Source organism: Castor canadensis, chromosome 6 (assembly GCF_047511655.1).
Source record: "Castor canadensis chromosome 6, mCasCan1.hap1v2, whole genome shotgun sequence".
NCBI classification, from domain to species: Eukaryota; Metazoa; Chordata; class Mammalia; order Rodentia; family Castoridae; genus Castor; species Castor canadensis.
In genome coordinates, this window is record NC_133391.1 from 171,843,672 (window position 1) to 171,867,045 (window position 23,374).

The following is a 23,374-nucleotide window of genomic DNA, read 5'->3' on the forward strand; positions in this document are numbered from 1 at the left end:
TTTATTCATATGTGCATACAATGTTTGGGTCATTTCTCCCTCCTTACCCCCAACCCCCTCTTTCCTCCTCTCCCCTTCTACCCCCTTGCTACCAGGCAGAAACTATTCTGCCCTTATCTCTAATTTTGTTGAAGAGAGGGTATAAGCAATAATAGGAAGGAACAAGGGTTTTTGCTAGTTGAGATAAGGATAGCTATACAGGGAGTTTACTTGCATTTCTTTCCTGTACATGTGTGTTACATTCTAAATTAATTCTTCTTGAATTAACCTTTTCTCTAGTTCCTGGTCCCCTTCTCCTTTTGGCCTCTGTTGATTTAAAGTTTCTGCATTAGTTCCTTTGCATTGAGGACATCAAATGCTGTCCTTTTTTTTGAGGGGGGGCGGTTCTTGCCTATCCTCATACTTCCCTTGTGAGCTCTCACCTCATCGTGTGATCAAAGTCCAATCTGGAGGGCTTATCTTAAAAGAAACAGAAAGGGAAAAAGAAGGGGGAGGAGGAAGAAGATGAGGAGGAGGAGAAAAAGAGGAAGATGGAAGAGAAAGAGGAAGAGGAGGAGGACGAGGAGAAGCAGATGGGGAAGAAGGAAGAAGAGGAGAAAAATTAAAGATATTAGTATTAAAATGTATAGTTTAAAATACAGAAAATAGACATCAGGCTTGGGGATTGCACAATATTGCCTCAAGTTGTTTTATATTAAAGAGCAAAGGTCTCTTTCTAAGATACGAGTGGCAGTTGTGGGGTCTTCCACATGAGGTATGTGCTTTTCTTACATAGAGATTAAATTACATCTAGATTTAGCTTTGTGAATACTTGCTTTAATTATATCTATTATCAGCAAATTTTTACAAGTCTTAAGTAATAAGTCTCTTTTTGCCAACTTTTTATATTGTTCATGTAGAAAAATATCTAGTAAGTTTCTTTATGCTATGTCAATGGTATTTCATATGAAAATTTAGAGTCTAAGTGAGTTATGGAATGGAACATTAGGAATCCCAAGTTATTAATTACAATTCCAGATTATTCCAATGATTCACAAGTTATCCATCATGCATCTTTTTTGGCTTGGTACCTTTCAGGATGTTTGTCCTTTCTGTGTGTAAAGTACTCTTAATCCAAACAGTATTCAGCCTTTTTTCTTCCTTTGGGTATATCAGTCAGTGTTTCAGGGAACCACAGCTAAACAAAACTACAAAATGGAATTTTTTTACTTAACTTGGTAGTAAGACTCCTGTCAGAGCCCAGAGTTAACAAATGAACCTTGGTTACTAAAAAGAAAGTAACCAACATGATTAGTTAGAATGCTGAACTGCTGTCAGAGGTCAGAGTGTGTTTCTTTTTCTCTTTTTTCTTTCCCCCTTTTTTTGCACTGAAATATGCTACTTATTTTTCTCCAATGAGAAAAATAACACATTATCAAAACTGATGACTTAGAAAACACAAGAATCCACCAAGAAACCCAACATCCAAGGGCCCTGCAACCCCGGCTCATGGAGAGCACCAAGATTGGTCCTCACACTAAGGAGCAGCTTTGAGGAAGTGACTAGAAACAGTGACCTAAAGGACTTCCCAGACTGGGCAGAGGCCACAGGCACAGGCACAGAGTGTACAGCAGCCCACACCGGGGCTCTCTCAGGCTTGCTGCCAGGACCACCTTACTGAGAGGAGAGGACATGGCCTTTGGTGACCCATACAGGGCTTCTTCTAGTGGGTAGATGGATGCATGGACAGACTACCACACCACCAGCCTGCAGCACACTCTTGCAAGATGTTCTGGAAGGATGTTAAAAGCTGCTGTCTATAGGCTAGGGATGTGCCTCAAATGGTAAATCACCTTCTTAGCAAGTATGAGGGTCTGAGTTCATACCCTAGTACCACCAAAACAAACAAAACCCACCATTCTGGTGGTGTGCACCTGTAATCCTAGCATTCAGGAAGTTGATGCAGGAGAATCATGAGTTCAAGGCCAGCGAGGTCCGTATAGTCAGACCCAGTCTCAAAAACAAACAAAACTTGCATGCATCATGGTGACCCCTTCATCTCCTCCCCAGCATTCAGACACACTGTTGAAAAGGAAAAGTGGGGGCAGCCAGTGTTTGGTGACCCTGGGGACACCAGAGGAATGGCAGATCTGCATCCCATAAACCCACTTACCTCACATAGGAGGGTCAAGACAGACTGCTACACAAGCAGTACCACACTGTGCATGATGCCTTCGTCAGGTACTGATGAAGACAGACAGCAGAGCTCCGATAGGAACATCTGTGTCCCAAGCATGAGGTCCCTCAGTTTTTATATTCACAGCCTCAACCTGACATTTAGTTTGTGGTTCACAATATTCCCCCTTCTTATTTCTTTATGCTGTGCAGTTCAGCCCCCATTTGGAGATATCCAGTCTCCCTCCTTATGGGCTCTCTTCCTCTCAGCCAATTGCAAACTGAACCCAGCAGAACCCTAGGGCTCCCTTACATGCAGCAGGAACCAGGCTGTCTGCAGGAGAGTAAGGTCTAGGCTCTGACCATGAAAGCTGAAGGACGCAGCACTTCCTGGTACTGCAGGATGCGGGGCTAGGGGAGCCCTAGGGTCTATTTCCTCATCTGTACCTTGCAAGTGGTACCTACCTCCCAGGCTTCCAAAGAGATTAAATCAAACTGACCGCACAACACTGCCTGCAACTGAGAAAGCTCAACAGCAGACGTCCACATTCTTGTTATGATTTTGCATAACCTATTTCATGTCAACCCTGTCTCCTTTTAAAACAATCCTCCTCTCAGTTCCAGCCTGGGGTAATCCTATCCCAGGGTCAGGCCCAGAGAGACCTGAAACTGAGTCCCTGGACTATCAGCAAGTAGCTTCCTGCTCTAGCAGGTCTGGGGTGTAGAGGGGAGGCGTAGACCATCTCTAGAGACCCAGGCGAAAAAACTTAGGGGAAGGAGGCCAAGATGACCCTCTACAAAACAATGCATACCCCTCGTTGTTTTGCCTTTGATCACCTAACATACAGACATCCATTCTCTGACATTTTGTCTTTGTCCATCTGTCATTCTCAAAATGAAAGTTCAGAACCTTCTGTGTAATTTTAAAGTTTGGTTGAACATCAAGTAATGAACAAAGTTGTCTAAATTTTCCTTCAATGTTGTCTAAGTCTTTGTGATCCTATGGTAAGACAATTTCTCAATCATTCCAATCAATGACTCCAAGACCTTTATCTTTCTGTCTTTCTTGCTGGCACCATTGTGCAAGAGATAGTTCCATGTAAGAGCAAAACCTAGATAGTGCCCCATCTCAGATCCAATTTTGGCTCCATGTAATGTGCTATATTGTCTTCCTTCAGTACTAACCAAATTACTATCTTATTCATAGCCTTCCTGATATCCTTCACCATGGAATCAGTGATGGGGAAGCTCACTTCTTCAAATAAACAGAAAAATAGTACTTTTTTCTAGTAAAACTTTTCCTTCTTCTATCATCCAGGCCCCATAAGACAAGGTCAAGTATAGCAGAAAAAAATTAAACTCACATTAGAAGACATAGGTTCCAGGCGCAGCCCTGTTTCTTCCTGGGTCTGCTGTGGTAGACACTGTGATTCTTCAAGTCCAGTTTCTTTCATCTCTCATCTGCCATCAAGATGGCATCAAACTTGTCCGGAATCCCAGCCATGGAGGCAACTCATCCTGCCCCTGCCCCTGCCCCTGCCCCTCAGACTCCTGTCTTCCACATGCACTGTGGTGGCCATCCCAGGAGGCTCAAATACTAGAGTGTGTTTCTTATCATAGGCATTGCCACAACCCAGAGCAAGAGGGATGGACCCACCCAACACTTTTTATCTAGTGACTCTCAAATGAGGATGAGTGAATCCTAGGGATATTTACAGATTTCATCAAGTGTTTAAAGGATGATTCTTCATGACTATTTATTTAAATTCTCAAGTAAACATACTTCTAATATAAGACCTTTATGGAGGAGATCACACTGTGTAAGCTGCTCATACCACAGGCATGATCTTATTTTATTTTATTATTTATTTATTTATGTCATGATAAGTACAAAATCCTCTAATACCATAGGTTTGTTTGGTTTTTTTTTAACCATCTAGAAGCTTTTCTGTTTCTTTACTGATTATGATTGATTAGTACATCACCCAACTGCCACAAAGATTATCAGATTAATGGCAATCTCTGATTGCTCTATTTTAAATAGCACCTAGTTACAAAGATAATTCCCACTATTTTGGAATTAGGTAGGCTATAAATATCAATTAGATAATAGTTAGTGGGAGAAAGAAACTAAAGGTAATTAAAATACAGCTACTTTAAAACTGATTAATGAGCACATATGAAATCCAGACTTGATTATATTAGAATGCTTATTTAGTTTGGGGACATAAATGTTAGAAATAACACCAAGAAGCTAAGTCACACAGAGAATGGTGATGACTGCAGACTGTAGAAGGCAGAGCCACTGTGGTGCAGTTAGCTGGGTAAGGCTTCGTAGGCAAGCTGGAAGGAGGGGCTCCACAGTCCCACACTGGCTCCAGGGACACTCAGATACATGGAGAATCTTACTTCTTTATATTTCTATGAGTGCTCTGAGCTTTTCACAAAGCCCCAACCCTGCTGGGAGGGGAGGAGAAAAAGAATATTGAGTATATAATGCCATGGGTCTACTCAGCAATGGAACAGCCCTCTATGTAACTAGCCAGAGCTCTTGGGATCTGCCCATCTTTCCCAAACTGCACCAAAGTGGAATCCAAGAGCAAGGGAAACAAGCAGGAGGGGAATTGAACCAGAAGAAGCAGGGCTTCCAGCCCAGGGGCTTCTGTGGTCTTCCTTGTCAGAACTGCTCACTATACTAGAGGCCTCTGAGGTACGCCTGCCCTCGTCACAGAAGTGGCATTTGCTGATGGAGGTGTAACTTGTGGTCAGCCTAATCAGGGTGCAATTGTACTCCAGACTGACCAGGGCATCCGTCAACTCTGCTTGACTGTTTCATGACCCCTGGCTTGAGTGACTTTGCCTGGGACCAAGGCAGACACATGCAAGGTGACTAGCTCTCACCTCAGCCATCTACAGGACTTTCTGACAGTCAGAGGCATGCAAGGAGTGCTGGGTCCTCTTCATGTCAGGTAATTTAGTGGGTATGGGGACAGTGCACATTAGCTAAACTTTTTCTTCCTTTTCTTATATGCCCCCTGCTGTTGATGTTACTCTGATACAGACACTCTCGTAAGCATGGGACAATGAATGTACACAGTGGTGGTGGTGATTTGCCACACTGGTTGTTACATGTTTTGCTATCATACCTGTCCTAAACTTTTCCAGTGCCTGCCTCTGACCATGGAGGGGCCATCAGAACACAGATCTCCCTCCTTGGTTCTCCTAGGTTATCTGTCCTTCCTTGCTTCTTACCTTCTATTCTTTGTATGTTCTCTTTCATTGTCCTAGGAATCAAATACAAGTCTTATATCTAATCCCTCAAGCCTACCTTCTGCTATGCTAAAAGTGTGACTGCTTTCAGCTTTAAGGAAGAGGACTCCAGACTATCTATGATAATTGCCTTATGCAAGCACAAGTGTGGCAGCAAGAAGCGGATCCATGAGGTCCTAAGTTCCCAGGTCATCGATCCTTTGCTGTGTCATTCTGATCATCTTGATTAGTCTTTCCTAGGCTTGTCACCTCTAGGGTACAAATTAACCACTGCAGCTGTAGGTATCATAAGCTGCCATGACAGTATTCTGAATAAGAAGGGCATTGACACAAAGGGGCCTTTCTCTTGGGATTTCTCTCCTTTATTACATTGGGAAATATATCTCCTTTTTATATAGCAGAATTCCCCAACCACAAACAGGGCCACCTACCTACCTTCAAATGAGTCACAGAAAGAACAGTAAGTTTACTATAATGTAAAGTCTACTGGGATTCACTCCCTGGAGTCCACCTTCCCAGAACGTGTGCTGAGCAAATGCCTAAAAAAAAAACCAAACAACTAATGCTCATTAAATTAGCAAGGAGGAAGAGGAACATGTTGGTTGAATTGACAAGCTGCTATGCCCATCCCAGAGGATGTGGGGAAACTCGTAGCAGCATTTTCATTCCTGACAAAGACTTTCTTTACCACCATTGCCTTGCCAAAGAAGCCAAGGCCAATGTTAAGGGTAAAAAGTAATCAATTTTATCCTTGTTCTAAGCAAGGTAAGTTCTCACCTCCCCTGAAGTTCCAAAGGCCCATGGCTTAAGGAGAAAATAACTTTAGTTTATTACTTGTAAAATTAAGGATCTCTTTTGAAATATTATCTGGCTTGTGGTCCCATCCTTTATTCAGGTAGTGAATGTACATGAGAAACTGGTACTGAGCTCTGAGCTAATATAGGAAAGGAACTAATTTGAATAGCTTCACTGAGATGAAATTGAAAACAATAAATTGAAATTAAGAAGAGATACATATTTGGCTCAACGTAACATAAAACTTTTCTCATGCTGCAAGTTACTTTAAAAAGTGACAGATTATCTAGTGAATTAGTAATTTTGAAGAAAGATCTGTGACAGATCTGTGGCAGAGACAGACAGGATGACTTCTGGTTCTCAGGTTCCAATATTTTCAACACACTACCCCAAATCTGACAAGTATGAGTAGAACAAATAGGTAAACAGTAAATGGCACCATGCTCTTCTGTGACAGTACCATTTACATCAAATTCTGAAAATGACACCATGAATCTAATATGCTCTTACCTTCTGGAATACAGAACAGTTAACTAACAACACATTTAGTTTTATGACTGCAAAATTCTCACAGTAAATGTCTAATCGTCAGCATGCCAGCCAAGCTTGACATATTTTCACGGACTCTGTCCATTATACAGATCTAATGCATATATCATTGTGAAACTGCTTCAAAAGTAAATGCTCTCCAGCTCCCCAAAGGAATATTTTTAGAGAATGTGAAGCATCTATGGTAACCATAGAGTTTGGATTACAGAATCAAGACACCAATGAGACCAGAGGAAATTAATAAATAGAAGTGATAAGATATGATTTATATTATAACATTTTTATCTTCTTTGACACTTATATAGAAACATGGGATAAATTATTTCACTCAGAACTAATTTAATGGTGTCTTAAGATTTTGATAGAAAGTTTGTTTGTAAATTAGATTTTCTCCAACTATTTCTCTAATCCAGTAAAGCATAGCTTTCAGAGCTCTGCAATTTAATTTTCTAAAGATAAAAATAATTTATGACAATATCATTATTGATAAGAGGTATTGTTATTTAGATGCCAAGTTCTAGTATAAGGGTTAATTAGAACACTCTTTTAATCATTTCCATTGTTATCAACTATGACTTTAAAATACACTTTTACTTTAAATTTATATTTAATTCTGGTTTTATTGTTTAATATATACTGTTAAATACACTTATGAAATGGTAAGGATTCATTTACATGAACATTAACTTAATATATATGTATACATATATTCATATCTATAATATGTACACCTATATTTGAGAAAGAGTCTGACTGTGTTGTCCAAGCTAGTCTCAAACTCCTGGGCTTAAGTGAGCCTCCTGCCTCAGCCTTCTCAGTAGCGACAGGTGCACAGCTCCACACCTGGCCTAAATGAAATTTTAAAATAGTAGTGTAAAAGTTCTGCTGTCTGTCACAGAAGAATGGCTACATTGAAAAGATCCTGTTCAGATCATAATGGTCGGCTTTGGAGATAAGTGTGAGTGTGCAAGCGTACACCAGTGTACACATGCACACACCCGGTTTTGGACATCCTGGAGCATGACCAGCTCAGCTAGCATAACCTGGGGTGGGGCTTTAGTGGGTAAAGCTCCCGCTCATAGTGTCACTGGACAGCCTTCCACAGCATGTTACCGGGTGGAACTCATTGGGAAGTCACATCTTCATACTGGCTTGAGGAGTCAGGAAGTGAGTGAAGGGTTGCTAGGGAAGAGAGAAGGAGGCCACTGCGAGAGAAGCCTGGGATCTGAGTGTAAATATCCTCCAATGCTTGGCTGAACTCTGGACTGCCCACATATGGGTGTGGGAGGAAGGAGGATCTAAAAAGCTGAAAGAGCTGAGAATTTCAGTGCTGCTTATCTCAGGAAAAGTAAGGCTTAGAGTCTGAATCTCACCAAACTTGGTAGTCACATTGGCTTTTATTAAATTTTCAGTAGGGCCACTCTGTGAGTAAAACTGTATCCCAAATCTAATGAATCCCCTAGGACTGAGGTTAAAACTAACAACATGCAAAGTGTGTGGAATATGAGGTGACCAACCAGTAACCAAACTGCTTCCTGAAAGGCAAATCAATGTCTTATGGAGGAAGACAACATAACACATAATTTCTAGAATGCATGACCTACAAATTTCAATATAAGTACAAAATTAATAGAATTCGTAGAAACAAGAAAATGGAACCCACAATAAGAGAAAAAAAGCAGTCAATGAAATGATCCCAACATTATCCAGGTATTTTATTTAGCAGATGAGGACTTTAAAAGAACTTCCATAGGTGCTGTCAATGAATAAAGGGAAGGTGGGGATTTTTTGGAATGAAACTGGAACTTTGAAAAAGAACCAAACAGAAATTCCAGAACAGAAAGTTTCTTAACAAAAATTCACAGAATGAACTTTGTAGCATACTGGAAATGGAAGAAAAAGATCATTGAATTAAAAATAGAACAATAGAAGTAATTCAAACTGAAGGAGGAAAAATTTAAAACTGAACAGAACATGACTTGCAAGGTACTATCACAATGGTTCATATATATATAATTATGTGTTGTATCTTCTATCTATATGTTTATAAAGTGTGTTATAGATTATGTGTATATCTATATAAATTTTACATATGAATTGAAGTATCAGAGACTAGAAAAAATAGGAGAATAGGACAGAAAAAATATTTGAAGAACCATGGCCTAAAATTTCCCATATTTGGTGGAAAACTTAAACCTATCTATTTGAGAAGCTAAACAAATCTGCAGTAGGTTAACTGCAAAGAAAACCACATGTACCCACATACTAATCGAACCCTGAAAATAGTGAGGATAGAAAATCTAAAAATAGCCAGAGATTTAAACACACACACAAATCAGAAACATTAACTGAAAATTCTATCACAATTCAAACATGAATTTGAAATAGAGATTTTTAAGATATGTATAAATCTGAAACAATTAATTGCTAGTAGACCTGCACTATAAGACATAACGAAAGTTTTTCAAGCTGAAAGAAAATGGCGTTGCATGGAAATGCAGATCCAGAGGAAAGAGTAAAAATATAGGAGCAAATATAAAATAATTTTTCTTAATTTATCAAAAGAAATCTAAACATTTAAAGCTCAACTGATTGCATTACAATGTCCAGTTTATAACATATACTTTATAAAATTTATGACAATAGCAAAATTAAGCATGTGCATCAAGATTCCCTTTAATTAACAAAATGATATGTGTTATTTGCTATTGTTATTGAAATGTTCTTACCTGACAAAATACAAAGTTGACAACCCTAAAAACAAGAAAATAAAATAACAAAAAGAGAGGGTACATTAAATGACACTGTGGAAGCCACCACATTTTGTGCAAATCAATACTTCCTAGATTTAAGCAGACAGTGATAAATCAAGAATGTATATGTTAATTCCTACAATAACCATTAAAATAATGTAAAACACAAAAAAGATAATTTAAATCTTTTTTTCTCTTTCAGCTTAGTTTATTTCTACTGTACTTTGTTTAATTCAGTATAAATAATAAATTCAGAAAAACCAGAGTGTCACGAAATTCAACAGAAGTTTTGAATTGGAATTCTAATAGCAACAGATTAATACAAAAGGAGGTAAGAGGAGCAAAGGAATAAAACCAGATAAGATAAAAAAGAAAATAAAGGATAAAGTGGTAGAACTAATCAAAAATCTTAATATAAGCATACTGAAAACTCCAGTTACAAGGTAGAAATTGGAAGACCAAATAGTTCTAGCTATGCAGAACAAAAAATTGCTTTAAATATAAAGTCACAGATGAGGAAGTGTATAAAGATGGATGAAAGATATACCACGTAAAAGTAAGAATAAGGAAGCTGACAGAATTACATTAATATCAGACAAGTAGAATAAAGATTGAGAGTGTTAACAGAGACAATGAGGAAATTTTTAAATATGAAAAGGCTCATTTAATTAGAGAAACATAACACATCACAAAAATTGATCTAAGATGGAAATTAGATGAAATACCTCAGGCAGGTTTATTTGGATTAGGGTTTTGGAGACTAAAAGCCCAAATAGCACACACTCAGTGCCTCTGGCAGGACTCCCTTGACTACATCCCATCATGATGGATGGTATCATAGCAGCAGGAGTGAATGAGAGAGGGAGGGACTGCATGGTGAGGCAGGACGTCATATGGGAGGGAACAGCCTGGCTCTTGCAGGAACTAGCCAGGGTCCCATGAGAGTTGCATCAGTTTCTTCAGAAAGCAGGGCCCCTAGTGACCTAACAAACTCCCACTGGGCAACCCCGCTTTCAGGTTCCCCCACCTATGAACATCACCACACTAAACACTCAGCTTCCAACACCTGGACTCCCAGGGGACAGACAAGCAGAGGATAGCAATCTATCACAGTGCCAACTGTGAAAGTTAATACTACAGATCTGTGGCAGGAAAAACAGTGGAGCATAACTTCAATTCATTGGAATAGCAATGACTTATAAGCCACAAAAAGCACTTGGCATAAAAGAAAAACATTAATTAAAACTAACATTGATGTTAGTTTTTGAAAATTCTGTCGTCATCAATAATCACCAAGAACAAGTTGTAGCATATCATTGAATGGGAGAGAATATTCAGAATATGTATATTTGAGAAAGTCTTGGATCCATAATTTATGAAGAATTCCTGTAGCTTAATAAAAAGAAGAAAATAGCCCAATGAAAAATGGACAAAATACTTAAGCAGATGTTTCACAAAGAACTGATACAAGTGGTCAACTCACAGCATGAAAAATATTCAATATCATTAGTCACGAGTTACCCCAAATCACATCTACAATATGATAGCATTTCATACCACTCCAGTGAGATCCACAATACCAAATGCTGAAATAGTCATAGGGCAATTGAAAGTCTTATATATCAGACATGTTACTTTGGTGTCATAGTTCTATTTTCACCCATGTTGAAACTGTTTTAAGAAGGAAGGGGATGAAGGAGAGAGATAGAAGGAGTAAATTTGATAGAGGTGTTTTGTATGCATATGTAGAAGTATCACAATGAAACTCCTAGGTAAAAATATATACTAATATGAAAAGAAAGAAATTAATCTCATTGGGTCTTGTTCAATAAGAAACGCAATCAGTATCTCCAAATGCTGGTCCATAATGAAGTCCTCAACAAAGAGAAAGAAAAAAAGGGCAACACAGTGAGTCTTTTAATAAAGATAACTCATTCCACTTAAATTGCTTTCCCTTGTATTGAGATTATGTTCTTTTCTACTTTTTGGTATTAAGATTCCCTTTAATTAACAAATGATGTGTGTTATTTGCAATTGTTATTGAAATGTTCTTACCTAGCAAAATACAAAGTTAACAACCCTAAAGACATGAAAGTGAGTTATAGAAGTATGCCAGGCAGTTAATTCATAAAATATTTTTATGAGCTTTGGATGTTGTGGCACTTCTTAGCTTCTAGAAATTTGTTTTAATTTGTCATTTGAAGTGAATATTCACCTTATATATTTTTATATAAAATAGTCACCTAAAAACAGAGATGTTACTTTGGAAAGCAACTGGCAATTGCTGATAACTTAAACTTATGCAAACCCTATGATCCAGAAATCTCACTCTTAGGTACATACAAAAGAGAAAACAAATATCTGAAATATCTTGGAGAAGAGTGTTTCCCAAGTAAACTAAAGCTAGAAATGACCCTCATGTCCTTCAAGAGCACAGTTAATAAAGAATTTCTGGGTATTGATACAATGGAACACTATTCATTATTTTTAACTGAACTATTGATGGGAAAAAGAGCATGAATAAATCTGAAGAGCCGTGAGAAAAACAAGTTGTACCCAAATTGCTCATCCTGCATGATTCCACTTACGCAAGCTCAAGGACAGATGACGTCTCAATGCCATGAGTCAAACAGTGCCTGCTCACAGCAGAGGAGGCTGTGAAGATTGGGATATAAGACAACTTTTTGAGGTGGCACAGTTTTTCTGTCTTGATTGATATTTACGTTGATCTGCTTTCAATGAATTGCACACTTAAAAGCTGCATGTGAAAACAAGAGTAAGAGGCATTTTGTGGGTTTGAATACTTACATAGAAAAAAATGCAAATCAAGATTTACTGAAATAAAAAGCAAATATAATTGATTTTTGATACTTTGACACTTTGAAAATGGTACAATATGACATTCTAACCTCTGTTTGGAAACTCAGATCTGAAATGAAGGTGTAATATGACAGGGAAGTAATACTGAAGCCACTATTAGGAATACTAACATCTAAAATATTCAATTTAATATACAGCATGTGAAAACAAAGCTAAAGTACAATTTCTTATATCACTAGACACTAAAGTAAATGCAGAAACAATGTACTGCATGTGAAGTTAAAAGGTCAGTGGGATCAAAAATGAAAGAGCAGCCCTTTTTAAGATTCAAGTTCCCATCGTAGTAAATATTCATTCAATAAATCTCATCTGAAAGTATTTATTTTTACTTGAGCCAGCGAATGGCCCAAAGTCTGGGTTATTCACATAATGATGTCATAGCTCTCTAGTAATGCTTAACTCAAGGCACTAAACTCTAAGTCCAGTGGATTATTTCTATCTTTCTGATTTATCCTCTCTCCTTTCCATTCTCTCCTCGTCCCTTCCAGAATCAGATAAGCCTGAGCAGGGCTGTCTTCTTTCCAGAGCTTTTCTACTTAAGAATAAGCTAGAGCCTGTGGCAGAGAACACACTTCACATAAACCCATTCCTTTCAGTGACATCCTGCTTTGCCTAGCAGAGGATGCACGTAGGGCAAGCATGGCTTCTGCATGACTCACACTCCGGACTCTGCCGGAGAGTAACTTACACACAGGTGGGTCCTCACTGCTCACTTCTGGGCAGAGGAGCCAGAGGGCAGCTCTTCCAGGTGGTTCTTTGCTGATCATTTTCACTGGAGACCTTGCAAATAATACTGCATGAAAACAGGGACATACTTTCTCTGGCTTCATTTACTTCATCCATATCTTGTGCTGTGATTTGTTGTGTTAGTGTCCGTATGCATTTGATAATTCCTACCCAAATCACTCTTAACTTTTGTCTTCACAGAATGTTAACTTGATGGAATTTTGACATTCGAAAGACAAAACAGCCCATCTGATAATACAAAAGCTGGACTACAAGGTTTCAACAGCATTTTCCAAGTCTCCTGAGTGTGCACGCATTTCCTATTACAATAAGTGTGAGTGATTTAGAGAATCTAAAATGTTTCCTGAACACAGAAATGATGACAATAATTCTTCCTGTGCAACTTGACTTAGGAAAACCGAGAACCTACGTAACCTAGGCCTTCAACTGAAGTCATGAATCACATATATACTGAAAACCCACATACATACCATACTCTCTTTGTACGTAAGCCATCATTCATTGTGCACTTAGATTTGTCCTTTCTGTATTCAATTCGATAACACTGTTTCATTGTCCCTTTTATGGCAAAGATAATGCACATTTGAGGAAGTTATTTGGAGTTATGAAGATACAAACTTATGGTTATAGGATAAAAGAAATGAATCAAAACTAGACTCTTCTTTCTTTTTTTTGGAGGGGGGCAGTCCTGACATTTGAACTCAGGGCTTAAAACTTGCAAGGCAGTACTCTACCAATTGAGCCACACCTTCAGTCCCTAGACTTTTCTTATTAGCACTTTCCTCTGAATAATGGACTCCCTCAGTCAGACATAATTTCAGTTCTGGGTCTTCATTTACTCTTTGTGCCTTTGAGAAATTAGCACTACAGTGGTAGTGCTTCGTGTTCACTCAGCTCTTTATTGACTAATCTCAGACTTAGCATCATGGGAAAGAAAATGATTTCAATATGTTTATTAAATATCTCTAATAGAGGGAGAGAAGCACCATATGACAGAATGAGACAGGTCAGCTATCCAGGCGGATACTGCATTTGGTCTGCCAGTCATTCAAATCCATGAAAAATGTCATCAGTGAACATTTGCTAGCTAGATGTTCTGCAAGGTATTTTTTTTTAGTTTATTTATTTTTATTATTTTATTATTCATATGTGCATACAAGGCTTGGGTCATTTTGCCCCCACTCCCTCCTTTACCACTCACTCCGCCCCCTCCCTCTCCCCCCATCCCCTCAATACCCAGCAGAAGCTATTTTGCCCTTATTTCTAATTTTGTTGAAGAGAGAATATAAGCAATAATAGGAAGGAACAAGGGTTTTTGCTGGTTGAGATAAGGATAGCTATACAGGGCATTGACTCACATTGATTTCCTGTGAGTGTGTGTTACCTTCTAGGTTAATTCTTTTTGATCTAACCTTTTCTCTAGTTCCTGGTCCCCTTTTCCTATTGGCCTCAGTTGCTTTTAAGGTATCTGCTTTAGTTTCTCTGCGTTAAGGGCAACAAATCTGCAAGGTATTTGAATAGAGCCTTTTCCAAACAGGACTGAGCCATACTGTTCTTTTCCTAATATGTGTGTGTGTGTGTGTGTGTGTGTGTGTGTGTGTGTGAGTGCTTGAAGTGTATGTGACCATTGTTTCCTGGGAAGAATTACATATAATCACTGAATCACTGAAAATTGAAGGAAGAAACTTTTAAGGAAATATGGTGGCAATAGTGATGAGGAAGTGGCAGAAGGTGGTAAGGTGTTGAGGGAACAGCCCTGATTTGACAATGGCTGAGTGCCAAGGGGAAATTCAATTTAAAGCTGTGCATTCCTTTCCTCTCCTTTCTCTCTTCCTTGTTTCTAGTTACCTGCCCTGTCCCAAAGCCAAACTTCTGGAAAATTTCCACACAGGTCTGAAGCATTTTCCAGAGGGTCCAGTCAACAGTCCTTTGGGGAACTTCTGGACCAAGAGATATGTGTCAGTCTGACTTGGGATTTTTGTAAAGCATAGTGCTATTACCAGTAACACTGTTCTTTCAGCTTTTCCCTTCAAGACTGATTTTGCCCTTTTAGAAAAGTTGTGTTCTAAGGGAGGGGACGGATGAGAACAGGAACGGGAAACACCCAGAGAGAGCTGAGTAAGACTGACAAGATAACAAAAAGTTAGAAACAAAGGTGTTATGGAGAATGTGAGTCCACATGAAGAAGAAATGGTCCAACCAAGAGAGCTGTCAGTGGACGGCTCAAGTAGACAGAAATCAGTGTGCACAGGGAGGAGATGTGATGGAAGGGAGGAACTTGCAGACCGTCAGCACTACGGCCTTGGAGAAGAAGGGTGGCACAGTGTAAGGCCATGGCAACCGACTCAGTCTTGACTGTGTGTGTCTATGCAGTTCTTCATCACTCCGGATGTCGAAGAGATGTGACTAGATGTACTTGGTCATGCCTTCCACGGGTGTGAAGACAAAAGAAATTCATCTGAACACAAGGCATTGAGCATGAATTGGAAAACAGTAGCTTGTTTGTTGATCTGACCTCTTCTCCTCCCTCTTTTTATCAGAGGAATATGGGGAAAGTCAGGCAATACTGCTGAGTCTACCTTTCTGATGCACTGGCCACATCCTCTGCAGGTTGAGGAAGATTCAAGACCATTCTTATTGCTCTTGCAGAACCATTATCATGAATTCTTACAACTAACCTCATTTTGGATCCTGTCTGCAGTGGATGAAACCTGTATCCCAAAGCCAGCAAGATGGAAAGCCATCATCTCAGAATCGAAAGAAGAAAAAGAAAAAGAATGCTTGTAATAGGTTAGGATCTTTTAAGTAGGATCCAAAGATGACTTTTAGTACATTTCTAGAATATTTTAATTTTTTTCTAATCCTGTATTATGTCACTCATATAAAGCAACTCAAATTCTTTTAACACAAAACAATTATTTTTAAAGTACACTATAATTTCCTGCTAAAAGGTAATGGGGAAATACTGCAATAAAATGGAAAAGGAAAAAACCCTAAAGCTATGCCATAGAATGGAGAATGTGTTCCTTTTTTGTAGGCACAGAATTGGATGTTCATACCTGGATACATGAGCCACATCAGTCAATGCAGTCCCAAGCCCTAAAACAACTCATTTGGGGGAGAAAGGAGGAAAGGGACTTAGAAAGTGTCAGGAAGCAGGTAAGGAAAATCATTAATCAATCCATCCTTCTATTGCACAGACCATCTGGGGGGGCCTTCCTTGGATTGGTGTCTCCTGGGTGTGGAAATCTACTGGTGTGGGAACAGATGAGCTGACTGGGTGCAGGTTTCCTGGAAAGGCAAGAGGAAAAGGACGTTGTGTTCAGCTTGAGGAAGATATCATTGGTCTCCACTTACACCATAAATATGTTATTTTTGCACACATATGTACAATTGTTGAAATTATTAAGTAGTATTTTAATCTTTTTCATGATTGCAATCTTTAACATTATGCTAGCTTTGTGAAATGAATTCTTCCATCACACGACTTATAAAATAAGGAATTATATAACTCTGGAAAAATTGAACTTATATCAGCTATAGTTTTAATACTCTTCTTGCAAATATATTAAACTATTCATGCCTTCTATTTCTTTTGGGGTCAATTTTACTCATTTATGTTTCTACAAAGAAAGTGACTTGCTCAGCAGGTGTGTACTTGTGGCATAATAATCTCTTAAATACTTTTAAGAAGCAACCATTTTTCTTTCAAGCATCTGCTCCTTCCTTCCCTAGGGATGGCACCCTGGGCAAAGCTCACCGCTAGTCGTCTTAGTAGGTGGTTGATCCATAGCCATTGCAAAAGACTCAGATATTTTCTCTGGAACCTGGTCTCCCATTTAGTCCAAGCACGCTGGGTCTGTGAACTTGTGGTTCTGGGAATTAGTGTCTTCAACAACTTCCATTAACAAATGTCTTAGCTTAGATTTTCTGTAAAGAAGAGCCAGATGCTAAGAAAAGCTTTGGGGAAGGTGCACGCCCAGAAAGGGAGAATGGTGGGGAAAAGGGAAAGTGAGGCAAGAAGAGCAGCAGTGAGCTGGGAGGACGCCTAGCAGGTTCAAAGTCATTAACTCCACACACTTCCAGGTTGTATCATCTGGCTCCTCAGGGACTTCCCAGAAAGCCAGATCAGTGCCTGTGGCCTTTCACCTAAGTCTAAGTATGAAAGGGGGATATGAGCAAGGGAGCAGGAGACCTCAGGGAGCCCAACAAATCTGGTGTCAAGGTGGCCACCCTTTCAGAGAAGGAGACAGTCAGGGCCAGGGTGCAGTGTGTGCACACACGCCTGTCCAGGCAAAATGGGAAACCCAGGACCCAGAAGGGCAAACTGATGCATTGAAATGTGCTATAGAATTTGTCCTTCCTATGGGGAGGGAAAAGGGCTACATCACAGAAAACCTAAAGAGATCAAATGTTAATTATAACAGTACATGAAACCAAGACATAAATTTTTTCTCAAAAATTGTTTTAAAAATCAACAATGAAAGACAAATTATCCAATAAAATTAGGCAAAGAATGAAGGCAGAACATTAGAAAAAGATAAGTAGTTAATAACCACATGTAATATTACAATTATTGCACAAATAAGTTCACATTAATGCAATAATGTGATAACTTTTTAACAATTACACAGTAAAATATTTATTTATTTATTTATTTATTTAGGTGAGTCTGGGGCTTGAACACAGGGATTTGCATTTGCAAAGCAGGCAATCTTCCACTTCAGCTACACCTCCAATTACATAGTAAAATACTTAAAACGTTGATAGAAGATCCCATAAAAGGGTAAAAAAGATAGGCGCTCCCATTGACATTTGGCAGAAGATCATGAGTTGGAATGAATTTTTTTGGAGGAACTATTTGATAATAACTCTCAACACCTAAAATTTACATACAATACTTCTAAGATTATTTTGGACAGATACATCAGCACATAAATATATATGTGAAAGATATTTATCATACCATATTTACAATATTAGAAAACTAGAAATCTCTTAACGTTTACCAAGGGAAATGAATGAATATTGAACCAGGGTCACATGTAATAAAATATTATATAAACTTTAAAAAAATTTTTGAGCTGAAAATCATATCAACTGCTTACAACAATTATCCATATATTTCAAATGATGAAGCATGTATAGGGCTTCTTACACATTGTTGTTTAGTAAACAGAAGCTGCTACACAGTAGTTTATTATGGGATCCAAAGACCCCAGTGGATGCCTGAAATTTGGATAGTAATGAATCCTGAACCTGATACACACTGGGTTTCCCTATATTTATATACACAAATGTGGTACCTTCCTAATTTTAACTAACCACTTTTCATGTACTGTGACTGTAACTCTTGTAGTTTGGGGTATGAAAACAAAACTAGAATGATTTTCTTTTCTGATTTATCTATATAGGAAAACGTTAAAGATATTATGAAGGCAAGTTGCAGAGAAGTATGAATTATATGACCACTTATATGTCTGAATAATCGAATGTTAAAATAATTTCGTGTTTTACTAAGGTCTCAAAGTCCAGGTAATACAAATGTGCACAAATTGGGGAGGGGAAATTTGGCGATATTTGTTGATTCAGATCTAGTGACGCATTACAAAGCAATGGTAAATGAAAACTAGTACTGGAACAAGCTTAAAACTTTCAGAAGACATTTTACTGTGTATGTCTAAGAGTTGCTCAGATTTTATGCAAGGGAAAAGAATAATCTACAGACCAAAACTACTTTGTGCTATTTTCAATTAAGCTTTTTAATTCAAATGTAAACAAAAGAAAGTACAAGAGGGAGATCAAACAGAAGCTTGTATATTCAAAGAAAACCTTTGAAGGATGCATAGGAAAGTGAGGAATCCAATTGACTTTGTGGAGTGAGGAGCAGGGAAGCCAAAGGAAATTGAACTTGTCCTCAACTCTGAGAGCATTTCTGCTGCTTTCAAGGTTTGTGCCATGAGCTGCCATTACTGTTTTTTTTTTTTAATAATGAAGAAACTGCAACAAAATTTTTAAAAGACATGAAAGTTTTACCTTTCTCAGAATTTTGAAGCATAAAACAAATGGAAAGAAACCCCAGAAGTAAATAACAGAGGGGTGAATATAATCAAGGTACATTATATTCCATGTGTGAAAATATAATGAAACCTTACTTTATAAAATGAATACACATATATTACGAAGAAAGCATCAACCAAATGTAATATTAAATGTATCAACAAAGCAATAATGCTAAAAATCAAATAATAGCTTAGGGAAATGTCTTTAGCATCTGTGATAGGAAATTGTTAATTACTAATAGGCGGATGGGTAATGGAGAGCTAGAAAGGTCAGACACTTATTCAGAGATAACTCAAAATATACATGGAGCATTTCGAAGCTAGGCTATTCCAAAGAATCACATTTCCAATTAAAAATATAAGGTTGTAGAAATTATTCTAAATTTTAAGACTCAGACTGTCTAATACTCAATATATCAATATTTTAAAGTAAATTCACAAGGAAGTATACTGCAAGTAATAAACTGCAGATTGTAGAATTATAGATAACTGCTTCCTTCTGCTTATGTTTCTTTTGATATTTCTAAAGACACTGTGTATTCTATTAGTAATTTAATTTTAAAATACTAAAAATGAATAAAGAAAATATTCTAATAGTAAGTTAAATTCTAGAATTAATAACAAGATTATTGTAAATATTTCTTCAAATATAGTCATACAATTTTAGCTTATCGCTATTTCTTCAAGTATCCATTGTGAATTAATGAGAAAAGGTCATTTTTGACATGGCTTGCAAAACATCTGGTAATTACTTTTAGGGAATCAAGATTAAATTCAGTAATTAACAAGATATATATTGCCCAGTAAGCACATCTTGGAGATTCTCTTGAGGAGATCTCAGTCTGAAAGATAAGGAATTATTTCTGAAAACACTTAAATCCCAATGTAATCCATACCAGCTGGCAAGCAGAGATTAAATGCACTAGCTATCAGTGAGGGAAGAGGCAATGAAAGAGCTCAGGCTATCACCATTTTATTTCTCAGAAACTGTTTTAAAATAAAAATTCAGAGAACCACTCCTAGTTCTGAACCAGTCCAAGATTAATTGTTGGGCAGTCTTCTGTGGCAGACATCTGTGCTTGGTACAGGTCGAAAAGAGCCAGAGAGGAATAAGATGCAAATAACTTCTTCTTTTGAATTCCCCTGGAAGCAGAGGCTAAGCTTTTGAAATGTTAGTGAGTGCAAGAATATGATCTTGTTGCCTTTATGCTGCCTCCCCCTAATTTCTTACTTCTCCTTAAATATGCAGGAAAAAACATTTCACCTGCAAACGGTGCCAATTTCTCTAGTCAGCTTGCCTTTGACTGCAGTAAAAACTCAAATTACAATAAGTATATTATTCATTTTAGGGTTGTATAGTTAATGACATTGCTTAATCATATTCATTCATTGTTGACAAAGGGTCAAATGTATTGATTTTTCAATGTATACTAAATTAGTTAATAGAAGGAGTCATAGGAGTATACCAAAGAGACTATAAGGAATTTAAGTTGCATATCTTCAATTAAGTCAAATCCATGAGTTCCCCAGTTTTGTAGCAGCAAGAAATAGTGATAGCCATGCAAATATGTTTACATGAACTGAAATGTTATTTTTTCATGGTACTGAGGAATGAACTCAGGGCCTTGCACATGCTAGGAAAGTGTTCTGCCACTCGAGCCACACTCTCAGACTAAAAATATTAAATAAATAAGTTTAATAATTGACTACATGTTTTTATAATATCTTTATTAATGAACTTCTATGATTATTTTGATTCTACATTATCATGCTCTTATTTATGAACTGGTGTCAAACAAATAAACAAAATCCTCACTCTGTAGTTTTGTAGGGTTGATGTAGGTGTACCTTCAAAGCCCCAAGATATGAGAAGAAATAGTCTTGAGAGAGGAGTCAGGAACCAGGACCCACTACATCCTTCTTCATTCTAGGGTCATGGGCATTGTGTGTCTCATCTTCTCTATCTACATCTATGTGGTTTTCTCCTTTCCTATATATCATGTGACCTCTGATCCCCTGCACCTGGTTCAGACATCGTCACTCAGTCTTAAAAACTATATTATATATCAGTTCCATTTCTGTGTCTCTTAATGTGAGGTATTGAGAGAAAATCAGCGAGTCTTAATTTGGATGATCAATTGATTAAGTGGTGGAAGGGTGATAGTGTGGTGGTAGAAGTGGAGGTAGAGCTGTTGGTGGTGTTAGCGGAGAAAGAATTATGGAGGTAGTGATGGTGGTAGAGGTAGAAATGATGAAGGTGATAGTGGTAGTGGTGGTAGAAGAGACAGAGGTGAAGGTGGAAATAATAGTGAGGGTGGTGATAGTGATCAAGCAGATGATGCTATAGCGTTGGTGTTGGTTGTAAAGGTTATGATGATGGTGGTGATGGAGGTAGATGTAGAAATAATAATGGTGGTGGTGGTGATGGTTGTCATGGTGGAAGTGATGATGTTTCTGGGAGAAGTGGAGATGGGGGTGGTGAAAGACCCTATCAGACCCTTCCAGACCCTATCCAGGGTGTGGAAGTTGAGCTCATTAGGAAGACATATGTGAGCAGACATGATGTTTCTTGTATTTCTATAACATTAATAACAATTTCCCTGATCTTTAATAATTTCAAAGTCTATGCTAGCTACCATGTAAAATTCACATAAGTGAAGCGCATATTAAATTCCAAATGATGTTCATATATAACATGAGGTGATGTCATGGTTCTACAGAGAGACAGAACCAACAGGTAGACAGACAGACATTCAGATAGATGACAGAGGACTTACTAGGAGAATTTGCTCAAGTGATTATGGAAGCTAAGTCCCATGACAGACCATCTATAATCTGCAGACCTTTGGCTCACCCCAAATCCCATCATCTCAGAACCAGGGATGATGGTGTAATTCACAGTCCAAGTTCAAAGGGCTGAGAGCCCAGAGGGCTGTGGTGTAAATCTTGAAGTCCAAAGGTTAGAGAGCTGGAGTTGATGTCCAGAACAAGAGAAGGAAAGTGCCCCAGCTCCATAAAACCACCTTTCCTCTGCCGTTTTTGTCTATCCACGTCCCCAGCTGATTGGATGGAATCCACACATATTGAAGACAGATCTTTTCCACTCAGTTCACCAATTCACATACCCATCTCACACCCACACAGACACAAACAGAAGTAATGTCTTACCAGTTCTCTAGTTATTTCTTAATCCAGTGAAGCTGACAACTAAAATTAACAGTCACAGTCTATTTCCCATCTGGCCTTATCAGTAATGCCTGTACATTATTCATTGTTTTGAGGCAGGTTCTCTAGAAGCAGACCATAAATTACAACACAGAGAGTTACCCATTATAGACAAAGAAGTCTGCATTTGACTGCTGGATGTCCCTATCTATCAGGAGAAGGGAGACGTGTGACCTCCAGGACACTCCATTCCTGTCCTAGAAAGGGCAACAGAGAAGAGTGCAGCTATGAACCCTAAACTGCTAAAGTCAGCAGTTTAGATATAGGAGCAGCTGGCAGAGGTCTATAGACACCACCTGCCACATCACAGTTTAGGAGGCTCACATAGTTTCCAACCAGGGCTAGTCCTGTGCCAGACAAAATGAAGGGTCAAGCTAGAACATGTCAATACCTCACCCATACCTTTCTGCATGCCCTTGGCTCACCAGCTCCTCACTCTGTGTTCAGAGTCTTACCAGGGGCTCAAATCTTCTTGCAATCTGGTAGTTGTCTACTTCTCCTGCCCTATCGCAGGCCCCTCCACCACTTGCCACTCTCAGCAGTCACACTGGACTTAGGTTTCTTCACTGTGACAAGTTTCTCCTGCCCCACAGCCTGAACGCAGGCAATTCCCAATGCCTAAAAAGCCTTTTCAGGCTTTAAACCCCCTGTCCTTCAGATCTTGGCACAGAGGAATCTCTCTTATCCTCATCCCATCTCCATCCTCAGAGCTTTCATAGCATACTTGAAATCTTACCCTTCCTTCGTGATCATGCTGCCAATATCCTCTGATGTGCCTTCCTTGCAAGCAACACTCTTTAAAGGGTAGGTTTGTAAAATATTAAGGACGGACTCATGCCATCAGTTTAGTGAATGATAACAGATAATTTTCATGAAGTCAGAATATGCTAGAAGAGGTAGAAAGTGTCAGAGTACATCTTATTTTGTAAAAAGAAGTAC

The 23,374-nt window shown here is 38.4% G+C and overlaps 1 long non-coding RNA gene and 1 pseudogene across 1 annotated transcript in view; one reads left to right on the forward strand and one right to left on the reverse strand.

Moving 5' to 3' along the window:
- LOC141424236 (uncharacterized) overlaps nucleotides 1-23,374 on the forward strand; it is a 34,790-nt gene that overhangs the window by 8,514 nt on the left and 2,902 nt on the right. The window contains exons 4-5 of the long non-coding RNA XR_012449250.1: nucleotides 13,329-13,461; nucleotides 16,186-16,307. This is a non-coding gene — a long non-coding RNA (uncharacterized lncRNA). The remainder of the gene's footprint in view (nucleotides 1-13,328; nucleotides 13,462-16,185; nucleotides 16,308-23,374) is intronic.
- Nucleotides 419-3,658, reverse strand: LOC141423960 (protein LTO1 homolog; annotated as a pseudogene).